Below are 15,110 nucleotides of genomic sequence, written 5' to 3'. Positions count from 1 at the left end.
TACAGAGTCCTGAACGACTCCTTTGGTAAAAGTGCGCCTCAGGAGATATGTTCGGTATTATACTCACCCCATGATCCTTTTCCCTGAGTGCGGTTTGCAGTCTTCCCCTAGACTGTACTCAGTCTGCGGTCTTCTTTGCCCTTCCCCGATCTTCATGATTTTGCACTTGGTGGGGTTGAACTCCAGGAGCCAGTTGCTAGACCAGGCTTGTAGTCTCTCCAGATCCCTTTCTAGTCCTGCCTGGTCGTCCTCCTCCATCGTGTGCAGACACTTCTGAGTCTATTCCTTCCGTCATGTCATTCACACACGTGTGTACTCACCTAGTTCTGGTTGCAGGGGTCGAGTCATAGCTCCTGGCCCCGCCTCTTCACTGGCCGCTACTGGTGTGTGTGTGTGTGTGTGTGTGTGTGTGTGTGTGTACTCACCTAGTTGAGGTTGCAGGGGTCGAGTCCTAGCTCCTGGCCCCGCCTCTTCACTGGTTGCTACTAGGTCACTCTCCCTGAACCGTGAGCTTTATCATACCTATGCTTAAAGCTATGTATGGATCCTTCCTCCACTACATCGCTTCCCAAACTATTCCACTTACTGACTACTCTGTGGCTGAAGAAATACTTCCTAACATCCCTGTGATTCATCTGTGTCTTCAGCTGCCAACTGTGTCCCCTTGTTGCTATGTCCCATCTCTTGAACATCCTGTCTTTGTCCACCTTGTCGATTCCTCTCAGTATTTTGTGTGCCGTTATCATGTCCCCGCTATCTCTCCTGTCCTCCAGTGTCGTCAGGTCGATTTCCCTTAACCTCTCCTCGTAGGACATACCTCTTAGCTCTGGGACTAGTCTTGTTGCAAACCTTTGCACTTTCTCTAGTTTCTTTACGTGCTTGGCTAGGTGTGGGTTCCAAACTGGTGCCGCATACTCCAATATGGGCCTAACGTACACGGTGTACAGGGTCCTGAACGATTCCTTATTAAGATGTCGGAATGCTGTTCTGAGGTTTGCCAGGCGCCCATATGCTGCAGCAGTTATTTGGTTGATGTGCGCTTCAGGAGATGTGCCTGGTGTTATACTCACCCCAAGATCTTTTTCCTTGAGCGAGGTTTGAAGTCTCTGGCACCCTAGACTGTACTCCATCTGCGGTCTTCTTTGCCCTTCCCCAATCTTCATGACTCTGCACTTGGTGGGGTTGAACTCCAGGAGCCAATTGCTGAACCAGGTCTGCAGCCTGTCCAGATCCCTTTATAGTTCTGCCTAGTCTTCGATCGAATGAATTCTTCTCATCAACTTCACGTCATCTGCAAACAGGGACACTTCGGAGTCTATTCCTTCCGTATGTCGTTCACAAATACCAGAAACAGCACTGGTCCTAGGAATGACCCCTGTGGGACCCCGCTGGTCACAGGTGCCCACTCTGACACCTCGCCACGTACCATGACTCGCTGCTGTCTTCCTGACAAGCATTCCCTGATCCATTGTAGTGCCTTCCCTGTTATCCCTGCTTGGTCCTCCAGTTTTTGCACTAATCTCTTGTGTGGTACTGTGTCAAACGCCTTCTTGCAGTCCAAGAAAATGCAATCTACCCACCCCTCTCTCTCTCTCTTGTCTTACTGCTGTCACCATGTCATAGAACTCCAGTTGGTTTGTGACACAGGATTTCCCGTCCCTGAAACCATGTTGGGTGCTGTTGATGAGATCATTCCTTTCTAGATGTTCCACCACTCTTCTCCTGATAATCTTCTCCATGACTTTGCATACTATACATGTCAGTGACACTGGTCTGTAGTTTAATGCTTCATGTCTGTCTCCTTTTTTAAAGATTGGGACTACATTTGCTGTCTTCCATGCCTCAGGCAATCTCCCTGTTTCGATAGATGTATTGAATATTGTTGTTAGGGGTACACAGTGCCTCTGCTCCCTCTCTCAGGATCCATGGGGAGATGTTATCCGGCCCCATTGCCTTTGAGATATCTAGCTCACTCAGAAGCCTCTTCACTTCTTCCTCGGTTGTGTGCACTGTGTCCAGCACTTGGTGGTGTGCCCCACCTCTCCATCTTTCTGGAGCCCCTTCTGTCTCCTCTGTGAACTCTTCTTTGAATCTCTTGTGTTCCTCACATACTTCACGGTCATTTCTTGTCTCTCCTCCTTCCTTCCTTAGCCTGATTACCTGGTCCTTGACTGTTGTTTTCTTCCTGATGTGGCTGTATAACAGCTTTGGGTCAGATTTGGCTTTCGCTGCTATGTCGTTTTCATATTGACGTTGGGCCTCCCTTCTTATCTGTGCATATTCATTTCTGGCTCTACGACTGCTCTCCTTATTCTCCTGGGTCCTTTGCCTTCTATATTTCTCCCATTCCCTAGCACACTTGGTTTTTGCCTCCCTGCACCTTTGGGTGAACCATGGGCTCATCCTGGCATTTTCATTATTCCTGTTACCCTTGGGTACAAACCTCTCCTCAGCCTCCTTGCACATTGTTGCTACATATTCCATCATCTCATTAACTGGCTTCCCTGCCAGTTCTCTGTCCCACTGAATCCCATTCAGGAAGTTCCTCATTCCCGTGTGGTCCCCTTTCTTGTAGTTTGGCTTCATTCGTCCTGGCCTTCCTGCTTCCCCCTCCACTTGTAGCTCTACTGTGTATTTGAAGCTCAAAACCACATGATCGCTGGCCCCAAGGGGTCTTTCATATGTGATGTCCTCAATATCTGCACTACTCAAGGTGAATACTAAGTCCAGCCTTGCTGGTTCATCCTCTTCTCTCTCTCTTGTAGTGTCCCTTACGTGTTGGTACATGAAGTTTTCCAGTACCACGTCCATCATCTTAGCCCTCCATGTATCTTGGCCCCCATGCGGGTCCAAGTTCTCCCAATCAATTTCCTTGTGGTTAAAGTCACCGATGATCAGGAGCTTTGCCCTGCATGCATGAGCTCTTCTGGCCACTACAGCCAGTGTGTGTGTGTGTGTGTGTGTGTGTGTGTGTGTGTGTGTGTGTACTCACCTAGGTGTGGTTGCAAGGGTCGAGTCACAGCTCCTGGCCCTGTACTCACCTAATTGTACTCACCTAATTGTGGTTGCAGGGGTCGAGACTCAGCTCCTGGCCCCGCCTCTTCACTGATCGCTACTGGATCCTCTCTCTCTCTCTGCTTCCTGAGCTTTGTCATACCTCTTTCAAAAAATTTATTAATTACAAATGAATATAATTCGTATAACCCTAAAATATTATTCACATAAAAATATTATAAAACTTAATTCAATCATATTTATAGCAACCATAAACCTGCGTGATGCAACTCCTCGGTCTTTGGAAAATAAATTGAATAGTTAAAATCCCTCACATGAATAGACAGAGCATTAGACTTGCCCAATTCTGCTATATTTCTGTTGTTTAATCTTAGTTTAGCGTTGCACTTAAAAATATCTATACAGTAAAAAATAATAAAAATTCCCCCCAAAATGCTGATGACTGTCTACAAGATTCCTTGTACAAAATGTAACAAATTTTACAAGGGACAAACTGGGAAAAATGTTGAACTAAGAATACGACAATATAAATATAGCATTAGAACCGGACAAAAGTCTCATACTCTGTTTATTCATGCGAGATTTCAACCGCCCAATTAATTTCCGAAAAGCCAACGAAGTTGTATCAATATGACTCACAAAATCGTGATGACACGATTGTAAACAAACCATACCACGGGCGGGGTTAGAACCCGCGGTCAGAGAGAGACTGATCGCGGGTTCTAACCCCACCCGTGGTAAGTTATAAAGCAGGTCTATGGTTTTATCAATTATAATCATGGGGGAAGCGCTAAATCTGCAGGATTATACAGAGCTAATGATGGGGGGGGGGATGGAAGGTATTCAGACTTAATTCAGGGAACCGGAGCACAGATCCAATTCCCTAGATCAAGAGCCCCTCACCAGCATCAAGGAACCTCCCTTGAGGGGAAGTTTAATAAAAGTAATTGATCTGAATATAATTTACGATTATACTTCATAAATTAGGGTGACTCACGTCGTACTGGCACGGGTGACTCACGTCATACTGGCACGGGTGACTCGCGTCATACTGGCACGGGTGACTCGCGTCATACTGGCACGGGTGGCTCGCGTCATACTGGCACGGGTGACTCACGTCATACTGGCACGGGTGACTCGCGTCGTGCTGGCACGGGTGACTCGCGTCGTGCTGGCACGGGTGACTCGCGTCGTGCTGGCACGGGTGACTCGCGTCGTGCTGGCACGGGTGACTCGCGTCGTGCTGGCACGGGTGACTCGCGTCGTGCTGGCACGGGTGACTCGCGTCGTACTCGGTCACTGGGTGACTCGCGTCATACTGACTCGCATGCTGGCACGGGTGACTCGCGTCATACTGGCACGGGTGACTCGCGTCATGCTGGCACGGGTGACTCGCGTCATGCTGGCACGGGTGACTCGCGTCATGCTGGCACGGGTGACTCGCGTCATGCTGGCACGGGTGACTCGCGTCATGCTGGCACGGGTGACTCGCGTCATGCTGGCACGGGTGACTCGCGTCATGCTGGCACGGGTGACTCGCGTCATGCTGGCACGGGTGACTCGCGTCATGCTGGCACGGGTGACTCCCGTCATGCTGGCACGGGTGACTCACGTCATGCTGGCACGGGTGACTCACGTCATGCTGGCACGGGTGACTCACGTCATGCTGGCACGGGTGGCTCACGTCATGCTGGCACGGGTGGCTCACGTCATGCTGGCACGGGTGGCTCACGTCATGCTGGCACGGGTGGCTCACGTCATGCTGGCACGGGTGGCTCACGTCATGCTGGCACGGGTGGCTCACGTCATGCTGGCACGGGTGGCTCACGTCATGCTGGCACGGGTGGCTCACGTCATGCTGGCACGGGTGGCTCACGCCATGCTGGCACGGGTGGCTCACGCCATGCTGGCACGGGTGGCTCACGCCATGCTGGCACGGGTGGCTCACGCCATACTGGCACGGGTGGCTCACGCCATACTGGCACGGGTGGCTCACGCCATACTGGCACGGGTGGCTCACGCCATACTGGCACGGGTGGCTCACGCCATACTGGCACGGGTGGCTCACGCCATACTGGCACGGGTGGCTCACGCCATACTGGCACGGGTGGCTCACGCCAAACTGGCATGGGTGGCTCACGCCATACTGGCACGGGTGGCTCACGCCATACTGGCACGGGTGGCTCACGCCATACTGGCACGGGTGGCTCACGCCATACTGGCACGGGTGGCTCACGCCATACTGGCACGGGTGGCTCACGCCATACTGGCACGGGTGGCTCACGCCATACTGGCACGGGTGGCTCACGCCATACTGGCACGGGTGGCTCACGCCATACTGGCACGGGTGGCTCACGCCATACTGGCACGGGTGGCTCACGCCATACTGGCACGGGTGGCTCACGCCATACTGGCACGGGTGGCTCACGCCATACTGGCACGGGTGGCTCACGCCATACTGGCACGGGTGACACACGCCATACTGGCACGGGTGACTCACGCCATACTGGCACGGGTGACTCACGCCATACTGGCACGGGTGACACACGCCATACTGGCACGGGTGACTCACGCCATACTGGCACGGGTGACTCACGTCATACTGGCACGGGTGACTCACGCCATACTGGCACGGGTGACTCACGTCATACTGGCACGGGTGACTCACGCCATACTGGCACGGGTGACACACGTCATACTGGCACGGGTGACTCACGCCATACTGGCACGGGTGACTCACGTCATACTGGCACGGGTGACTCACGTCATACTGGCACGGGTGACTCACGCCATACTGGCACGGGTGACTCACGCCATACTGGCACGGGTGACTCACGCTATACTGGCACGGGTGACTCACGCCATACTGGCACGGGTGACTCACGTCATACTGGCACGGGTGACTCACGCCATACTGGCACGGGTGACTCACGCCATACTGGCACGGGTGACTCACGTCATACTGGCACGGGTGACTCACGCCATACTGGCACGGGTGACTCACGTCATACTGGCACGGGTGACTCACGCCATACTGGCACGGGTGACACACGTCATACTGGCACGGGTGACTCACGCCATACTGGCACGGGTGACTCACGCCATACTGGCACGGGTGACTCATTACCTTTGTTCAGCTATTAAAACTATGGAGCCCGGTCCCTGTACCCATTATGCACCACTGTAATCTTTTGACTACCGCCCACACCATGGGTATGGGGTGACTACCGCCCACACCATGGGTATGGGGTGACTACCGCCCACACCATGGGTATGGGGTGACTACCGCCCACACCATGGGTATGGGGTGACTACCGCCCACACCATGGGTATGGGGTGACTACCGCCCACACTATGGGTATGGGGTGACTACCGCCCACACCATGGGTATGGGGTGACTACCGCCCACACCATGGGTATGGGGTGACTACCGCCCACACCATGGGTATGGGGTGACTACCGCCCACACCATGGGTATGGGGTGACTACCGCCCACACCATGGGTATGGGGTGAGTACCGCCCACACCTACCGCCCACACCATAGGTATGGGGTGACTACCGCCCACACCATGGGTATGGGGTGACTACCGCCCACACCATGGGTATGGGGTGACTACCGCCCACACCATGGGTATGGGGTGACTACCGCCCACACCATGGGTATGGGGTGACTACCGCCCACACCATGGGTATGGGGTGACTACCGCCCACACCATGGGTATGGGGTGACTACCGCCCACACCATGGGTATGGGGTGACTACCGCCCACACCATGGGTATGGGGTGACTACCGCCCACACCATGGGTATGGGGTGACTACCGCCCACACTATGGGTATGGGGTGACTACCGCCCACACCATGGGTATGGGGTGACTACCGCCCACACCATGGGTATGGGGTGACTACCGCCCACACCATGGGTATGGGGTGACTACCGCCCACACTATGGGTATGGGGTGACTACCGCCCACACTATGGGTATGGGGTGACTACCGCCCACACCATGGGTATGGGGTGACTACCGCCCACACCATGGGTATGGGGTGACTACCGCCCACACCATGGGTATGGGGTGACTACCGCCCACACTATGGGTATGGGGTGACTACCGCCCACACCATAAGTATGGGGTGACTACCGCCCACACCATGGGTATGGGGTGACTACCGCCCACACCATGGGTATGGGGTGACTACCGCCCACACCATGGGTATGGGGTGACTACCGCCCACACCATGGGTATGGGGTGACTACCGCCCACACCATGGGTATGGGGTGACTACCGCCCACACCATGGGTATGGGGTGACTACCGCCCACACTATGGGTATGGGGTGACTACTGCCCACACCATGGGTATGGGGTGACTACCGCCCACACCATGGGTATGGGGTGACTACCGCCCACACCATGGGTATGGGGTGACTACCGCCCACACCATGGGTATGGGGTGACTACCGCCCACACTATGGGTATGGGGTGACTACTGCCCACACCATGGGTATGGGGTGACTACCGCCCACACCATGGGTATGGGGTGACTACCGCCCACACCATGGGTATGGGGTGACTACCGCCCACACCATGGGTATGGGGTGACTACCGCCCACACCATGGGTATGGGGTGACTACCGCCCACACCATGGGTATGGGGTGACTACCGCCCACACCATGGGTATGGGGTGACTACCGCCCACACCATGGGTATGGGGTGACTACCGCCCACACCATGGGTATGGGGTGACTACCGCCCACACTATGGGTATGGGGTGACTACCGCCCACACCATGGGTATGGGGTGACTACCGCCCACACCATGGGTATGGGGTGACTACCGCCCACACCATGGGTATGGGGTGACTACCGCCCACACCATGGGTATGGGGTGACTACCGCCCACACCATGGGTATGGGGTGACTACCGCCCACACTATGGGTATGGGGTGACTACCGCCCACACTATGGGTATGGGGTGACTACCGCCCACACCATGGGTATGGGGTGACTACCGCCCACACCATGGGTATGGGGTGACTACCGCCCACACCATGGGTATGGGGTGACTACCGCCCACACCATGGGTATGGGGTGACTACCGCCCACACCATCGGTATGGGGTGACTACCGCCCACACCATCGGTATGGGGTGACTACCGCCCACACCATCGGTATGGGGTGACTACCGCCCACACCATCGGTATGGGGTGACTACCGCCCACACCATGGGTATGGGGTGACTACCGCCCACACCATGGGTATGGGGTGACTACCGCCCACACCATGGGTATGGGGTGACTACCGCCCACACCATGGGTATGGGGTGACTACCGCCCACACCATGGGTATGGGGTGACTACCGCCCACACCATGGGTATGGGGTGACTACCGCCCACACCATGGGTATGGGGTGACTACCGCCCACACCATGGGTATGGGGTGACTACCGCCCACACCATGGGTATGGGGTGACTACCGCCCACACCATGGGTATGGGGTGACTACCGCCCACACCATGGGTATGGGGTGACTACCGCCCACACCATGGGTATGGGGTGACTACCGCCCACACCATGGGTATGGGGTGACTACCGCCCACACCATGGGTATGGGGTGACTACCGCCCACACCATGGGTATGGGGTGACTACCGCCCACACCATGGGTATGGGGTGACTACCGCCCACACCATGGGTATGGGGTGACTACCGCCCACACCATGGGTATGGGGTGACTACCGCCCACACCATGGGTATGGGGTGACTACCGCCCACACCATGGGTATGGGGTGACTACCGCCCACACCATGGGTATGGGGTGACTACCGCCCACACCATGGGTATGGGGTGACTACCGCCCACACCATGGGTATGGGGTGACTACCGCCCACACCATGGGTATGGGGTGACTACCGCCCACACCATGGGTATGGGGTGACTACCGCCCACACCATGGGTATGGGGTGACTACCGCCCACACCATGGGTATGGGGTGACTACCGCCCACACCATGGGTATGGGGTGACTACCGCCCACACCATGGGTATGGGGTATGGGTGACTACCGTCCACACCAGGGGTATGGGGTGACTACCGGCCACACCATGGGAATGGGGTGACTACCGCCCACACCATGGGTATGGGGTGACTACCGCCCACACCATGGGTATGGGGTGACTACCGCCCACACCATGGGTATGGGGTGACTACCGCCCACACCATGGGTATGGGGTGACTACCGCCCACACCATGGGTATGGGGTGACTACCGCCCACACCATGGGTATGGGGTGACTACCGCCCACACTATGGGTATGGGGTGACTACCGCCCACACCATGGGTATGTGGTGACTACCGCCCACACCATGGGTATGGGGTGACTACCGCCCACACTATGGGTATGGGGTGACTACCGCCCACACCATGGGTATGGGGTGACTACCGCCCACACCATGGGTATGGGGTGACTACCGCCCACACCATGGGTATGGGGTGACTACCGCCCACACCATGGGTATGGGGTGACTACCGCCCACACCATGGGTATGGGGTGACTATCGCCCACACTATGGGTATGGGGTGACTATCGCCCACACTATGGGTATGGGGTGACTACCTCCCACACTATGGGTATGGGGTGACTACCGCCCACACTATGGGTATGGGGTGACTACCGCCCACACCATGGGTATGGGGTGACTACCGCCCACACCATGGGTATGGGGTGACTACCGCCCACACCATGGGTATGGGGTGACTACCGCCCACACCATGGGTATGGGGTGACTACCGCCCACACCATGGGTATGGGGTGACTACCGCCCACACCATCGGTCTGGGGTGACTACCGCCCACACCATCGGTATGGGGTGACTACCGCCCATACCATGGGTATGGGGTGACTACCGCCCACACCATGGGTATGGGGTGACTACCGCCCACACCATGGGTATGGGGTGACTACCGCCCACACCATGGGTATGGGGTGACTACCGCCCACACCATGGGTATGGGGTGACTACCGCCCACACCATGGGTATGGGGTGACTACCGCCCACACCATGGGTATGGGGTGACTACCGCCCACACCATGGGTATGGGGTGACTACCGCCCACACCATGGGTATGGGGTGACTACCGCCCACACCATGGGTATGGGGTGACTACCGCCCACACTATGGGTATGGGGTGACTACCGCCCACACTATGGGTATGGGGTGACTACCGCCCACACCATGGGTATGGGGTGACTACCGCCCACACCATGGGTATGGGGTGACTACCGCCCACACGATGGGTATGGGGTGACTACCGCCCACACTATGGGTATGGGGTGACTACCGCCCACACCATGGGTATGGGGTGACTACCGCCCACACCATGGGTATGGGGTGACTACCGCCCACACCATGGGTATGGGGTGACTACCGCCCACACTATGGGTATGGGGTGACTACCGCCCACACCATGGGTATGGGGTGACTACCGCCCACACCATGGGTATGGGGTGACTACCGCCCACACTATGGGTATGGGGTGACTACCGCCCACACCATGGGTATGGGGTGACTACCGCCCACACCATGGGTATGGGGTGACTACCGCCCACACTATGGGTATGGGGTGACTACCGCCCACACCATGGGTATGGGGTGACTACCGCCCACACCATGGGTATGGGGTGACTACCGCCCACACCATGGGTATGGGGTGACTACCGCCCACACTATGGGTATGGGGTGACTACCGCCCACACCATGGGTATGGGGTGACTACCGCCCACACCATGGGTATGGGGTGACTACCGCCCACACTATGGGTATGGGGTGACTACCGCCCACACCATGGGTATGGGGTGACTACCGCCCACACCATGGGTATGGGGTGACTACCGCCCACACCATGGGTATGGGGTGACTACCGCCCACACCATGGGTATGGGGTGACTACCGCCCACACCATGGGTATGGGGTGACTACCGCCCACACCATGGGTATGGGGTGACTACCGCCCACACCATGGGTATGGGGTGACTACCGCCCACACTATGGGTATGGGGTGACTACCGCCCACACTATGGGTATGGGGTGACTACCGCCCACACTATGGGTATGGGGTGACTACCGCCCACACCATGGGTATGGGGTGACTACCGCCCACACCATGGGTATGGGGTGACTACCGCCCACACCATGGGTATGGGGTGACTACCGCCCACACCATGGGTATGGGGTGACTACCGCCCACACCATGGGTATGGGGTGACTACCGCCCACACCATCGGTATGGGGTGACTACCGCCCACACCATCGGTATGGGGTGACTACCGCCCATACCATGGGTATGGGGTGACTACCGCCCACACCATGGGTATGGGGTGACTACCGCCCACACCATGGGTATGGGGTGACTACCGCCCACACCATGGGTATGGGGTGACTACCGCCCACACCATGGGTATGGGGTGACTACCGCCCACACCATGGGTATGGGGTGACTACCGCCCACACCATGGGTATGGGGTGACTACCGCCCACACCATGGGTATGGGGTGACTACCGCCCACACCATGGGTATGGGGTGACTACCGCCCACACTATGGGTATGGGGTGACTACCGCCCACACTATGGGTATGGGGTGACTACCGCCCACACTATGGGTATGGGGTGACTACCGCCCACACCATGGGTATGGGGTGACTACCGCCCACACCATGGGTATGGGGTGACTACCGCCCACACGATGGGTATGGGGTGACTACCGCCCACACTATGGGTATGGGGTGACTACCGCCCACACCATGGGTATGGGGTGACTACCGCCCACACCATGGGTATGGGGTGACTACCGCCCACACCATGGGTATGGGGTGACTACCGCCCACACCATGGGTATGGGGTGACTACCGCCCACACCATGGGTATGGGGTGACTACCGCCCACACCATTGGTATGGGGTGACTACCGCCCACACCATGGGTATGGGGTGACTACCGCCCATACCATGGGTATGGGGTGACTACCGCCCACACCATGGGTATGGGGTGACTACCGCCCACACCATGGGTATGGGGTGACTACCGCCCACACAATGGGTATGGGGTGACTACCGCCCACACAATGGGTATGGGGTGACTACCGCTTACACCATGGGTATGGGGTGACTACCGCCCACACCATGGGTATGGGGTGACTACCGCCCACACCATGGGTATGGGGTGACTACCGCCCACACCATGGGTATGGGGTACATAATAAACATTAAACTAGCTAGCTGGCCCAGTGGCTAACGCGTCGGTCTGGAGTTGTGAGATTCTTCGGCCGCGAGTTCTAACCCCACCCGTGGAAAGGTGTGAAACTGGTTTCACACCTTAAGTGAAGTGACATTTAGGTGATGGTGAATCAACCTTAAAGTCTTGAACTGAATGACCCATACGAGTTTATCGCTTAACATTAAACAAAATCAGAAGTATTTAGAGATTTGAAGAAAACCCAGATGTATGTATACACAGTATACATGTGTATGTATACACAGTATACATGTGTATGTATACACAGTATACATGTGTATGTATACACAGTATACATGTGTATGTATACACAGTATACATGTGTATGTATACACAGTATACATGTGTATGTATACACAGTATACATGTGTATGTATACACAGTATACATGTGTATGTATACACAGTATACATGTGTATGTATACACAGTATACATGTGTATATATACACAGTATACATGTGTATGTATACACAGTATACATGTATATGTATAGCTTCGTGGGTAAACTAGGTGTAAGTAGTTTACCTGGAGAGGTTTTTGGGGGTCAACGCCCCCGCGGCTCGGTCTGAGACCAGGCCTAGTGGTGGATCAGGGTCTGATCAACCAGACTGTTACTGCTGGTCGCATGCAAACTGACGTACGTACCACAGCCCGGTTGGTCAGGAACTGACTTTGGTGCCTGTTCAGTGCCTTCTTGAAGACAGCCAGGGGTCTTGAAGACAGCCAGGGGTCTTGAAGACAGCCAGGGGTCTTGAAGACAGCCAGGGGTCTTGAAGACAGCCAGGGGTCTTGAAGGCAGCCAGGGGTCTTGAAGGCAGCCAGGGGTCTTGAAGGCAGCCAGGGGTCTTGAAGACAGCCAGGGGTCTTGAAGACAGCCAGGGGTCTTGAAGACAGCCAGGGGTCTTGAAGGCAGCCAGGGGTCTTGAAGGCAGCCAGGGGTCTTGAAGGCAGCCAGGGGTCTTGAAGGCAGCCAGGGGTCTTGAAGACAGCCAGGGGTCTATTGGTAATCCCCCTTATGTATGCTGGGAGGTAGTTAAACAGTCTTAGGCCCCTGACACTTATTGTGTTGTCTCTCAGTGTACTCGTGGCGCCCCTGCTTTTCACTGGGTGAATGTTGCATCTCTTGCCATGTTGCAACCACCATGTTGCAACTACCATGTTGCATCGTCTACCGAGTCTTTTGCTTTCATCGGGAGTGATTTTCGCGTGCAAGTTTGGTACCAATCCCTCTAGGATTTTCCAAGTGTATATTATCATGTATCTCTCTCGCCTGCGTTCCAGAGAATACAAATCAAGGGACTTAACCGTTCCCAGTAACTTAGGTGCTTTATCGTACTTATGTGTGCCGTTACAGATATATGCAAGTAGTAATGACTAAAATTCTTGGTAGGGGATGATATAAATCAGACTGAATACTTTTAGAAGCTCAAGCCTGAGTTAAATGATTATATATCTGGTCTAAAATTCTGGGATCTGCATAACAACTGTCACTACCTTTGAAGACTCGGTCTTCCATGGTTCAAACACCACCCGTGCCGTGGTTCGTTTCCAGTCGTGTTATTACGATTTCGTGAGTAATGAAAAAGTTGCGCATCCCTCACTCAGTGTAAGAGATGGGGAGAAGATTTTGTTTGGATTTTTAATTCCGGAGGGTTAGCCAGGCAGGGTAACCCAAGAAAGTCAGTGCGTCATCGAGGACTGTCTTATTTCCATTGTGGTCCTCAATCTTGTCCCCCAGGATGCCACCCACACCAGTCACCTAACACCCAGGTACGTACTTACTGCTAGGGGAATGGGGCAGCAGGTGTAAGGAAACACACCCTCGCAAGGGATCGAACCGGGGACACTGAAGCGTGAGCGTTGCCTACCAGGCCACGGGACACCATGAACATGCTATGTCCGGCATCATCAGAATTTTTGTCTGTTCAGCCTCAGTTTATCTCATTTTCTGAAGAGATAACATTCTGCCGTCAACATTTTTACTAAAATAACTTGAATATTTAAAAAAACATTATTACTCTCGAAATGTAATGATTATAGATAAGGGGCGACGCCCCTCTACAATTGTAAACAAGGGGCGACGCCCCTCTACAATTGTAAACAAGGGGCGACGCCCCTCTACAATTGTAAACAAGGGGCGACGCCCATCTACGATTATAAACAAGGGGCGACGCCCATCTACGATTGTAAACAAGGGGCGACGCCCATCTACGATTATAAACAAGGGGCGACGCCCATCTACGATTGTAAACAAGGGGCGACGCCCATCTACGATTATAAACAACGATTGTAAACAAGGGGGCGACGATCGATTATAAACAAGGGGGCCGCCCATCTACGATTGTAAACAAGGGGGCGACGCCCATCTACGATTATAAACAAGGGGCGACGCCCATCTACGATTATAAACAAGGGGCGACGCCCATCTACGATTATAAACAAGGGGGCGACGCCCATCTACGATTGTAAACAAGGGGGCGACACCCATCTACGATTATAAACAAGGGGCGACGCCCATCTACGATTATAAACAAGGGGCGACGCCCATCTACGATTATAAACAAGGGGGCGACACCCATCTACGATTATAAACAATGGGCGACGCCCCTGTAGTGTACTATTATAAACAAGGGGGCGACGCCCCTGTAGTGTACTATTATAAACAAGGGGCGACGCCCCTGTAGTGTACTATTATAAACAAGGGGGCGACGCCCCTGTAGTGTACTATTATAAACAAGGGGCGACGCCCCTGTAGTGTACTATTATAAACAAGGGGGCGACGCCCCTCAAGGGGGTTAAGTAGCCTCTC

This window comes from Cherax quadricarinatus, chromosome 97 (assembly GCF_038502225.1).
Source record: "Cherax quadricarinatus isolate ZL_2023a chromosome 97, ASM3850222v1, whole genome shotgun sequence".
NCBI classification, from domain to species: domain Eukaryota; kingdom Metazoa; phylum Arthropoda; class Malacostraca; order Decapoda; family Parastacidae; genus Cherax; species Cherax quadricarinatus.
The sequence above is the reverse complement of the archived record's forward strand: the minus strand, read 5'-3'. Positions refer to the sequence as shown.